The 10,424-nt window shown below is 37.9% G+C and overlaps 1 long non-coding RNA gene across 1 annotated transcript; it reads right to left on the bottom strand.

Annotated features, from left to right (window-relative positions):
- Positions 1-360: 360 nt before the first annotated feature.
- On the bottom strand, positions 361-2,485 carry LOC145485377 (uncharacterized). The gene is made up of 4 exons (XR_014049194.1): positions 2,244-2,485; positions 1,232-1,360; positions 940-1,068; positions 361-559 (listed from the first exon to the last, which is right to left on the bottom strand). It is a non-coding gene; the product is annotated as an uncharacterized LOC145485377 (long non-coding RNA).
- Between the last annotated feature and the right edge of the window lie 7,939 nt (positions 2,486-10,424).

Below are 10,424 nucleotides of genomic sequence, written 5' to 3'. Positions count from 1 at the left end.
TTTTTACTATAAGGTACAAAAAGTATGATTTGAAAAGTTTGCGATTTGCTCGAGATCAAACAAACATAATTTCTTTAATTATCTTGTATATCATATTTGCCATACACCATAGTTTAAGGCATTGGTACTAGCTCAGTTTTCATCTCCTGCAAAATTCGTGTTTTTGTTTATCGTTTTCCATGGAAATAAAGATTGCCGGCCATAAGAAATCAGTCAATCAATACACTCCAATTACTGGTTTAACTAATTTTGACATCGATCCGATTAAGGAAAAATTAAAGTACTCAAAGCTGAATGAAAATGCTTGGTGTGGTCCAGAAAAAGCTATATCGAGACACCTTAATAAATAATGGATGCAAGAGAAATGTTTTTGAATGATTCAGCCTTTATTTATCCCCTATTTGTTACATTTTCGTCAAGGTTTTAAGAATACCCGCATTTACTCATTACCCGCATTTATTCAGTTATTTCTTTAACCTCTTCTTTTACCAAATAATCATTTTGTTACTAAGTTAAGGCCGTCATTCCATTGATGAGACATCATTGCCGTCATCATTTCCTGGAAAAAGAAAAGAGAACTCGTAATTATCTAGGGTTACACACCAGTGTTATGGGAACTACTCTGCCAATAAATTCATGCACTTACGTCTTTTTATGTCACGGCAAAAATGGTAATGTAGTAAAGCTTTAATTGACTGGTAAAATTTTTGTATTATTAACGAGGTATCATATTTAATTATGAGAGCAAAACAATATAGACATAGGGGTGGCGAGGAGGGAGGGTTTCGAAGCAGATTTCTTGGATACATTGCGAACTTTTGGCGTCGTATTTCTGTTCCCGTAGTAATAATTCCCGTATTTCCGTTCGTGTAATTTTACTGACGGGGTGAAAGTGACATCTACGTCATTGTTACTTTGATATATTCACTAAATTCATACCTGTCCCCTACACTGGGCAGCAGCAAGACGGGAAGCGTGAGTTCACACAAACGTACCCAGGGCAGTAATAAAAACCTTCTGGGCAGGGCAAAAGAGCGGTACAGAAACCGCCCACGTCAGTGCACAGTACTGTAAACAAGAAAAGGTCGTTCGCTTGTTAGACATCAAGGTGTCGATCCCACACACAAACTAAGAATTCTATTTCATTCTAATTGCCATGTCTAAGAGTACGCAGTTAAAAAGAAATTATAAAAACAAACAGTCGTCATCAATGGACCAAAGAAACACTCACAAACTATCCTGGCAAACATTTCCAAGGGGTTCTTCTTCTTGCTTCTTGGGACTGCTCCTTGTACGGTAAGGGTGCCCAAAATAATCAACATCAGGACCAAACAAAGCTTCGCCTCCATAGCTTTCTTTTCTACGAAAAAGGAAAATACAGAAGCACTATTTGATGAGATCAGTCCCGACTTTTTTTGGAAATTGGGTTGACGGAGAATGGGGCCGGCGCTCTGTTTTATTCCTTATAGGCCTCGTGTAATTTATGCGTTTTTGTGCAGCACGCGTCTTTTGCATTATAAATGGCAATACACGCTAAGGCCCCGTCCATACTAAATCGGGTCCTAAGCAATCCTGACTGTTAAGTTACAGTGATTCTTGTGACCTATCAAAGTTAGAACTAAATCTTTCCTTTTTTAGCATCATGTAAGTGAAATGAAAAAAGGTCAAAAATTTACACGTTTCAGTCCGTTTCATTGTGACGTTGAGAGTTCTCGGCCCATCCTCCTCGCACCTCCAACACTGTCTAACGAAATGAATTCACGAGACGAATGTTTACAAAAACGAACAGCTTCATCAAATTGCGCATCTCAAATTAAACTTCGGGGATGCAGCAGTTTTCACAACAATGTAAAATGATGACTGGAATATTCTTCAAATCTGCTATAACGATTTTATTTTTCAGTAATAAATACGTCCTTATAAATTCGTTGCCCTTCATTGGTCTAGAGTTTAAGCACTAACAAAAAGCAAAAAATAAAAAATATAGTAAACATTAAAACCTTTTAACGTAGGTTTCAGATATTTAGTCTGCTAATAAATGGTTTGATTCCTATCTAACCATCTAGAATATTTTAAGCCTCGCGGCTTTCTTTTGTTCTACGAAGAGCAAAAGGAAGAATTTTGAAAAACAAGAAGAACCTATTTCTTCCAGTTGCCTGGGGCTGGTGCATGGAATCACAAGGAAATATCATGATAACATCAAGCTGCTAACGATGTACTGAATAACAAACAACAAAACTTACCACGCTTGAGTCTTCTCTTTAGATATCTTCCTTCGAACGGTCAGTCTTCCGCAATAAGCGAACCTTCCTCACACGCTAGCTCTCTTCGGAGAACTGAATGTTATATGTGACTTGGCCTCCTTTTAAGAAGTCCTGAGCATGGAAGAAATAATTTTGAAACTGACAGCTGTCATTGGAAAAAGAGTATAATTGAAGCTCATGTCACAGCGGCTTGGACTTCCTTGCACATGTAAACCTTGCAAAGAGCGCATGCCCAACTGCATTTGTCTAGGGTGGGTCTCTAAATGTTTACTTAATGAAAAAATTTCGCCGAGGGAGAAAAACTGGAAATTCGTCACGATAGAAGACATTCTAAGAAACGTAAAACCAACCAGAAAGAGTGTCCTGACTAACAAACATTTTTGTCCTTCCAAAGTCAAGTTTAAGGCTAATGCTGAGCAGAAAAATTACGATCAAAGACCACGATTTTAAACAAAAGAAGACAAAAGGGCACCAATTGGGGTCCACTAGGCAAGTTTGTCATGTGTTTCTTAGGAAATATCCCTTCATTCCAGAAATTTCTTAATTAAACTTGATCGACGCAAAATGTTATCGAAATTGCGCTCAATTCTCTGCTATTGTTTAGTGGTAATAACTAATTTTAACCTAACAATCGATTTGTTGATTTAAATAAATTGAAAACTGGCGTGAACAAATTGGTCTTCAGGTAAAAGACATCGCTTGACAGTAAGTTTCGTTCCATGAATAACAACGTATCTTCCACCAAGGTGTTTAGTTAGTTTTGTTTGCAGATTCTGACGTTAGAAAGATATCAGTTTGAGCTGTTAGCCTGTGTGTCCCTCCAATGCTTAATAATTGAATATTTCTCACATGAAATGATAAACTATCACTGATATAACTGGTTACCTAAAATAACCATACTCAGCTATTTTGTTTCTTGGGAGCAAAATGGTTGTTTCTTAACCTTTCCTAATTCGAACTATTTGTTGTGCTGTGTTTCATACCCAGACCCTACCCAACTTCAAATGGCTTTTTTTCATAAACCACCTCAAAACTATCTCAATCTTTACATCTTTACAATCTTTCATCGTTTTTGGCTCACATACGTACAATCTCGAGTTCTTCAAGAATGCTCAAATAGTTTTCAATTACAGATGAAATTAACAAGATCATTTATTTATACTCATTTGAATACATTTTCGTTCCATCCGAAGACATTGTGACAAATTAACCGGCGTTATGTCGCATGAGCAGGAGCAATGTTTGCGTATTAAATTAGTGTTTTCGAAAGGTTTTCATATCATATTTGTTTTTCGAATAGTAAACGAAACCTACGTTCTAGAACTAGGCGAATAAGATTGTCGAGGCTTCGAAATTGTACGTAGCTGGCTACGTATTTGTAGATTTTAATAAAAACACACGCAGTATTCCGGAAGTCGTAATCCGGCCGTTTCTCACTGACCATTCCGAATACAGAATAGTTTTGTTCTTTGAGCTTCGTCTTTGAGGAGCGAAATATATCTAAATCACAGACTTAGAACAAACGATTAAGATTCGACTCTGTAGTTACCGAAGGAGATTGTCGTGCTGAAAGAAGAATGCGCTTGTCAGTCAACTGAAACGCAAACTATTAAGTCGAGGAAACCCAGGTTATTAGCATACGTAAAATGAACATTTCATTGAAAATAGCAGCGAAGTAGTAATGTATTTATTTAACTGATACTATACTGAACCTCTTTTCAAGATCTTGTCGAAGTATTTTCCATGATTTACTAGTACGAAATGTGCAAAATTGTGCAGCTTGTGTTCGTACACAGTAATTGACTATGCATATACTACGGTCGGTCAACAATACAGAAACGAAAAGTTACCTCACCTTTAAATATTGTTTGCCGACATCTCTGCTTATGTCTTATGTTAAAACTGTCGAAGAATTTTCCATGATTTACTAGCAGGAAATGTGCAAATCTGCGTACCTTGTGTTCGTACACAGTAATTGACTATGCATATACTACGGTCGGTCGACAATAACGAAGCGAAAAGTTACTTCATTCTCGGATATTTGCCAACATCTCTGCTTATCTCTTATGTTTAAACTATTTTCAATCATTGATCTGAAGAAGTAGGCAGGAGTGGGCTATCACTGCATCGCATTTTAACCTGTATTTCGGGGGAAATTAATGTTTGGATCTAAAAATGTTTTGACACTCCGAAATCTGCACGTTCCGTAAAGTCAAATTGCCAACTCTTCGTGTTCGTTGACATCTTTATAACTCTTTAAGAGCTGTAAGCTAACTCTTCAGTCATTATTTTTCCCTTTTAACCCAAATAGACCGGCAAATTGTCGATCCCGGCCTAAATATAATATACAACGCAGCAATGTCGACTGCATGACGACCCGCACTTCGAAATCAGTGGAAAAAATAGGTGCTTGATGAATCCACGGCCTTAGGGTTAGTGGATTCGGAATCTCTGCAGGACCTGGGTTTGATTCAATGTCTTCAAATAACAAAAGCTTCTTTTCTGACAAGAGGTAGTTCTTATTGCCAAACTGAACTCGGACACAGATTCTGGATAACACTCATAATTCCTACCAGAAGACCAACACTTTTCTTGTTCAAATTTTGTTTAAAAAATCGAGCAAAAAAAGACTCTTCTTCATGAGCAAGCTTGACAATCCATAGTTTACAACTGGTAGCCACAGCAAATAAAACAGATGAATCGGGAACACTTTTCTTCAAGAAATGTTTAATTTTGCCTCTTACTTTTCTGCGTTTAACCGATTTTAAAACTTCACGTGGTAATCTAGACTGTTCTGTCTCTTTTCCTACATGCAGCAACTGATAAGTATACTGATTGAAGATTACAGATTTACTCTTACATGTACCCTGCTTAAGTGTAACCACTGGAGAGATTGTCTTCACTCCGAGTATTTGCAGAAAAAAATACTAGCTACGTAACGACCAAGCATAGCCTCTGTGGATGTGTTTTCCATGGTCATGATTTCGTCAACTGAACCTTTTTGTTTGCACTCTACTGAGAGAGTCATATCTCCTTAAGAGGAACTCTCATGTAATCGCGGTGGAATTGACTGCGTTATGCTCTGACTGCATAATCCTTCGAAAGGGATGCGTACTCCCTCGAAAGGGTTGGATTATCCCTTAAAAGGTATGAATAATCTCTCGAAAGGGCTGAATAATCCCCCGAAAGGATTAAATAATCCCTCGAAAGGGATTCGAGTTTCCTTGAGAGGAATGAATTACCGCGAACACTGAATTCGTGATTTCTGTGCCATTTGAGTCGCCCAGTGATGTAACCGGCCTGATTACAGATTCTGTTTTACAATTCGAAATATTGTTTTAAAATTTGAGTTCGTGGCATTAATGTCCTCTGCATCACAAGCAACATTAGGGACCTTTACACTATGCAAGGACGGGAAGGCCAAGACGGGAACGGCAGTGGACGCGGGAAACTTTCGCGTGTTAGCGGGTTAGACATATATTTTAGCACGCGCCACATGTCTTGAACTATATTAAGTTGAAATAAATCGACACAGGGCTGATAATTTCGAAATGTTCTAACCTTATTTGCTGTAAAAGGCAGGTCCAAAAGCCGATTTGACGTGTTTCTGCCACCATTCGTCGCATATAAAGCAGAAGTTTGCTTTTGTTTACACAACGTCCGATGTACATCGCCAACTGTCAACTTATTTAATGGTCGAATACCATACATCTATGACCCTCTTTCGACACATATGATCACCACTGCAACAAAGTCAGAAACGGCTAAGTGATTTGTAGATAGTTGCTTGCTCTGCACTACACCAAACTATTACGTTTGATCATCGTTTGATCTATTGCTGCTTGGATCCTTGCTGGCAGCGGTTCCTTGTTTGAAAACCGCTCTCTCACTTTACAAACTAGTGAGACAATCTCAGATAGTGCAGAGCGCAATTGATAGCTCTGGTACAATAGTCCCATAAGTACTCACCCCTACTCGGTTCACTTCCGGTTTGTGTCTACCTTGGTAGTCTGCTACGGCTTTTCCCCTTTGCAGTGTGTATGTTTCAAGGTTGTATTTTCATTCAAGGTCCAAACATTACGCACAAATTAATTACTACTGGTGCTTTAAGTTGATTTTCGTTCATTTTAAATTCAACAATACGCTGAAGCAGCAAACGTGACAATTTAGCTCTTCACGCCAACTTTGTAACTTGATACTTTTGTTTTCCTCGCAAAGCCATGTAATATGAAACCCCTGTTTTCTCCAAAACATACGAAAGATGTCCTTGTTTTTTGGAGATAAATGAAAGAAAGTTAAATATCTGATGTAGTGATGAAGAAAAGGAACAGAGAGGATGTTTTACTAAAAATGCAAATTTTTACCGATGAACAAGAACTAATTTAATTATCAGATAGTCACGAAATACCACTTTCTTTTTCTGTTGCCACCTTTGTTGTTAACAATAAAACAATTCAAAATTAACACACAACGATATTGATGGCTGCGAAGCTTTTCAACGAAAAGTATTGAAGATAAACAGCGCTACTTGGCCGATATGAATGAGTCTCCTCAAGGACTGATTAAATTAATTTGCGCTTTCATTAGGTGCCACGGCGTCTGCAGCAATATTTGAGCATTTTCCTGGTTTCTTTTGTTACAAATTCACAATTTGCGGAGTATTAACGCCACTAACTTGAGAACTTTTTGGTCTCTCTTACAGACACAATTAAGGCAAGAAATAAACAAGTCGCTAAGGAGAAGCAATACATTTGAACTCTGACAAGCACACTACTGTAGATTGAAAACAGCAGATGATATTTGTTGAACCGACCTGTTTGTAATTCTAAAAGCTACGCAGCCACAGTAACGTTTCACTTTTGCAAAAAAAAAGGGACAACTGGCGCTACCTGAAAAATAACTGCCGTCCTTGGTCACATGACACGATATATAAAATACTGCGTGTAAAGATAGTGTATAACACTAACAATGCTAGAACGCATGCGTCTTACATGTTGAGCTCTACCATAAGGAAAACCACTCAACATTTGTGCGTGATTCCGTATGCAATGTATCCTTCACCTAATATAGAAGCCACGAACCCTAACTAATCTGCGCATGCGTTTAGGGCAAATTAGTTTTGTTCTGAGGAGAATGGCACCACAAGGAGAGCAAGGGGTTACCTGAAACAAATATATAGCTTTGCGATGTTCAAAGTTAAGCGACGGCGATGGAATGTGTGTTACGTAGAGTACACATGTACCTTTCCCACCCTACTCCCATTACTTCCTTGCCTCTAGGCTAATTAATTAATTGAAATTAATTAATTAAACAAACATCAAAGTTTACACCTTAGCGCCATAGGGCCATAGTGCCATAGCGCCATAGTGCCTTAGTTCCTTAGCGGCAGGCAACCCCCATAACCATCCCAATAGTGCACTCTGCACTAACTAGTGAGACAATCTCAGATAGTGCAGAGTGTAATGCAGGACTGTCATTAAGCTTTGAGGCATCCTTTGTCTGTATCTAGTGACTCTTAACTTGTTGGTTTGAGTGAATTGTGTCAACAGCAGGCAAGTTCACCCATAACATTAAGAGCCCAACAAGCATACGACACCGGTTTTTATGGGTTATGGCCGTTAATGTCAGCTCTGTAATGTACAGCAGTTGTAATCCAGTCATCTACATAGGTGACGAGTAGTGATCCCAAAGACATCTTGGGCTTTGCCCCTTGACAAAGATGGGCGTATACTGTAGAAACCTTGATTTTAGTCATTCATGTAATGTCATCATTGTGAGTGTGTGCACTTATCAGAGAAAAATAACTCGACATCACTTTTTTCAACACAAACTTGTATTTCTTAATCTTAATCTTTTGATGGATAAACAGCAAGAACAACAACTGTCATGGGCAATTGCCATGCTTTCACGCATCTCAGCATCCCAGTGTTCCTAGCAGGTCCCATTATTGGCAATTTCTGCCGATTGCAATACTACAAATGCTATGCCTTGTTGTTTACAAATGACACATAAACCATTATGTCCAGCAACAGTTCTTGGATTGTACAGCCCACAACAAATAATTACCTCAAATAAATCAGCATGGCTGATTAGCTCAGGCAGAACCAAGTTCAACACCTTGGCCAAGCTCGTAAATAGTCAACTGGTTTGCCTTCTTCCAGTTGGGGTTTTTAACCTTGTTGTTTGATTTGATTCATTTGTTCCTGACATTGAATTTATTCTTTATGAACAGACCGACGGTAAATTAAGGATATTTATTTATTTTAGCTACATATATGACAGTAACTTGGTCATCTTGAATTGTGTACGAGATGCACAGCTTTAGCAGTGTATGTATACTTTTGCATTGCTTTTGAGTAACCTCTTTGGTGTCTTTTTACTGCGTTAAGAAGACCACCCAAGTGACTTTCCATACTCGTAGATGGGCTATATATTCAGAGTACCATTTGTGGTCGTTCTTGCTTTGAGAGAAAGCAGATGATGATGGCAAGTTGTTTCTGATTTGCATAGATCTTTTTCCAGATGACTTACACAGCGTATTAAAGTGACATCCATAATTTTTCCTCGAATTCTTTAGTAATAGAAATGTAGACCATATAGAGTGACATCCATAATCGTTTCTCACTTCTCTTTAGCAACAGAAATGTAGACCATGCAGAGTGATTTCCGGAAGGTGTCTTTAACAGCATATTTAGAGTAACATCCATTGTTGGTTGAGCTTGTGCATACCATAGCATGTTGTATGGAGCACGCATGTATAGAACATGCAATCATGTACAAACTTAAATGCACATTACTGTTCTTTGTAGTGTCTTGAATGAGATGACACAATGAAGAGTTGTAGGTAGTTTCAGTGCTTTCAGTGTCTTGGTAATGTATTACCATTCAGAATCATGAACATTTAGGCATATTCTACTCAAACAGCAGTCTGCAAAATAATGTGTAACAAAAACAATCAGTAAGCAGTTAACATTGGTAAAATATACTTTGCTGCTCTAATACTAACTTAAATCAAGTTCAAATAAATTCCCAACCCCTCAAAATACATACGACTAACCTACATTTCAACTTGACTACAGGTAGTGAGGAGTCACTACCTCTCCACGGCACACAACGACCTCACTCTTAGAAGTTAGGTCATGTTTCCACCGAGAAACAACACATTTTATTTGGTTCATCGTATATTTTTCTCCTCTACAATTTTTACTTAATCTTTTGTATATCTGTAAACTACATGGGTATACATGTGGTTAATGCTATTAAAAATCAAACCCAAATATGAAAATAAGAAACTTGTGCTCAAGCAAAGTCAACAAAACAAAAAGATTTAGCCAACAATAAAATCATTCCTACATATCCTGACAAAATAACTAGCAATAGAAAACAATGTGCTTTAGCTGCTTACATTTAGACAAACAAAAATGGGCTTATGATCACTATAATATGGCTCCAATGTACCAGAACTTTGAACTTGTTGTGGAATATTAGTGTATATGTGGTCTATCTGAGTTTTATAATCTGTTGTGTACTGTTTTATCAGCTGAGTGTAACCCTTTTGCTTGATCATATATCCCACAAGAGCTTTCTGCTCAGAGGTAGGTTCCATAAAATTGACTGGTTAGTTATGTCCCACTTTATATCACTGACAAAGTTATGTTCCGCTGCTTCTTTTACAAGAGCTCCACTTTACCCCACTCTAAGTTTCATATATGTTGAAGATTAACAGCTTTTCCATAACACAGCAAAAAACTAGTTGGATATATCTGGATACAGCAGCGTCTCAGGACTTCAAAGTTTCCGTCCTCTTACCACACGCTTGCGAGGATTTCGCCAGAGTCTGTCGCGACCGAAAAGTAAAAAAAATTAATTGCAAGTATGAGTTTCGCCCGAATTGTAAGCAACGCTTAATGTTTCATCAAGGCCCAATGAGTGACAATAAGTTAATGTCTGTAGATGCTGCTCAGTTTTGTTTGTGTAAAACTCCAACAAATTTTCTGTTGTCGATGAATAAGAGCGCCCGCCGATGTGCATGTGCTTTGTATAGTCAGTAAAACATTACAAATTGGACTCCCGCACTTTCGTGTGAAAACGTACATCGAACTCAGATAATATCTCTAGTTTTAAAATATGTTTAAGGTTGATAAATGTTTGAGAACATAT

Source organism: Orbicella franksi, chromosome 4, assembly GCF_964199315.1.
Source record: "Orbicella franksi chromosome 4, jaOrbFran1.1, whole genome shotgun sequence".
Taxonomy (NCBI): domain Eukaryota; kingdom Metazoa; phylum Cnidaria; class Anthozoa; order Scleractinia; family Merulinidae; genus Orbicella; species Orbicella franksi.
This window is presented reverse-complemented; position numbering and strand designations above follow the sequence as displayed.